The sequence below is a fragment of the Anguilla rostrata genome, chromosome 7 (assembly GCF_018555375.3).
Source record: "Anguilla rostrata isolate EN2019 chromosome 7, ASM1855537v3, whole genome shotgun sequence".
NCBI lineage: Eukaryota > Metazoa > Chordata > Actinopteri > Anguilliformes > Anguillidae > Anguilla > Anguilla rostrata.
In genome coordinates this window covers 2,684,348-2,686,890 of record NC_057939.1, presented here as the reverse complement: position 1 = coordinate 2,686,890, position 2,543 = coordinate 2,684,348, and positions in this window count along the sequence as shown.

Here is a 2,543-nt window from a genome sequence, read left to right as displayed (position 1 = left end):
GTGTATTAAAGAGTAGAACTGCTAAAATTTAAATTCACAATCTCCCTCTATCAAGAACATAGGTATTGCTGGCAATATCTATTGGTGGACCTGAGTACCCCCAATCATGACACCCCAAAACATTCAACTCCTCCCTCTCTCTAACCTCCACCTCCCCCCATGTCTTCATTATTGATATATTGCCTCACATTTTCATGTTGAATTTCTGATGTTTTGCTAATTGTTTGCAAAAGCACCCTGTGCTTTTTGCTTGAAAGGTGCTGTAAATAAATAAATAAGTAAATAAATAAATAAGTAAATAAATGCGTAAGGGTGTTGTGCTCTCTGCTCTCATTCCAGCCCACAACATAGACCTGACAGGCTGAGAAACCCCTGCAGGCGACAGAAAGAGATGGCTCTTCCAGGGCAGACACTACACATTGGGAATGATGAGGAGGCCGTCGGGATGAAGCTGCCCGTCACTCTGACACAGATTCAGCCGCTCAGGCGACCGACGGTGAGCGAGAGAGACAGTGAGATGCGAACGACCCGCCGCCACAGGTGAGGCGCGCAATGACAAAGCTGAGCATGGCAATAACGCATCTGCTGTCCTGGAACTCCTGTCACATCTGAACCACCGCCCATTAATGTCTCCCACGAATGCACAGAAACAGAAAGCGGTTATGAATGTGCCTGACTGCTCTGACGGGGTAGGGTATGAGTAGCAGCTGGATACTGAATCAAGCACTCTCTACGAACCGGAATTCCTGCAGTCATCATCCAGATGTGCGAACAGACACTTCGAGTTCAGCAATCATTCGGCAGTAAGCATAGACTCACGACTGATTATACAGTCAAGCACTATTAAATAGATGCTCATCAAGGTAAATGATAAAATGATTCTATTACGGATAAATATGGAGAAAGTGAAATGTGGACACAAACACAGCATCAAGACCAATGATTGTATATCATGTTCAATGGTGTCTCATATATATATATATATATACACACACACACGCTTTTAGCTTGAATCTCTGCTTCAGAACTGGACAGCTCCCACACTGCAAGCAAGAATAACAGGAAGTTGAGCTTCAGCACTGGACAGCTCCCACACTGCAAGCCAGAATGACAGGAAGTTGAGCTTCAGCACTGGACAGCTCCCACACCGGAGGCCAAGATGGCAGGGAGTGGAGCTTCAGCACTGGACAGCTCCCACACTGCAAGCCAGGGAGTGGGGCTACCTCAGTGTGGGAGTTGTACATCCTCTCCCAGTGCTGCCTGCCTGTGCACTTGGCTGACATTAACTATGTCATTCTGATTGAAGTAATGGCATGTTCACCCTCTGCAAGGGAGGTAAGTTGTCATGCCACAGGTGCAAGGATGAACATACAGCCAACTGCTGTCTTGTCCACTTAAAATAAGATTATTTTATTTTATCTTATCGAAAATGCTATGCATAATGCTAAAGGAATGAATAATGAGTAGTGTCATAGTGTAGTGTAGAATACAGATGTGTCTTCAACTGTTGATCTGTACCTATGCTCTTTTCAGCTCAATGTCTCGTGGTGATCCTCTGAAATCCCAGGTAATGCAGATGTAGTCCAAATGATTTCCTGAGCAGTGCACTGGAGATGTCCTTTCTGTGCATTATCTGATATCAATCCATCGATCAATCAATAAATCAATCAATCGAAAACCATTCAATTAATTTTTTAAAATGTGCATTATGTAAAATATTTTTATCGATGTGTGAAATGTGATTACCAACATGAATTACTAGGTAAGATCATATTCATATGTCACATGGAATGTATGGAAATTACTCAGGACGTTGCGATTTTTTTGAACAGTGTTTAAAAGGTGATGGGCATGACCTTAAAAAGTGTATATGTCTATGCCATTCTACTTGCTCAGAATAAATTTTATTCAGCTGCATACAGAAAACAAACTGTATATGCAATATTCAGTGTTTGTGTTTTACTACATTGTCGCAGCAAACTTGCAGTAAATACGAATATTAGTATTCTTTTTAAACCTTTCGTTTTTCTCGTTCCAAACAACATTCCACTTGCTGTAAAATATTTTTTCACAGGAGAATGTTTTAATATTTTTAACGTACACTTTTATCCATGAAAACAGAAATTTAATTATTTTTATATTGAAATTTTGATACATGCCAGTTTAATAATTTGCAACATGAGGCCTAAACAATGGACATCAGGCCTAAACAATTGAAAATAACAACAAATCTAGTCTAAAGTATTATTATTATTATTATTATTATTATTATATAGGCTGTTTGCTGCTGCAAAGTTGCAGTCGAATAGAGAGCGGAATCACAAGTGGAAATTTAGTCTGCTTTGCACCACGTGATTAAAAGTGGTCAGGTGATGATGCAAGATATTTTTAAGTTAAATCTGCACGAAGCGTTCTATCATTTTATTTATTTATTTTACAAATATTACTGATGAATTGGTACCCAGCTTTAGCCGCCTAGCCTACTCCTGCCGTCTCCTGCTTCTCTCTGTCTCCCCCTTCAGTCTCTGTCTTTAGGTCTTTTC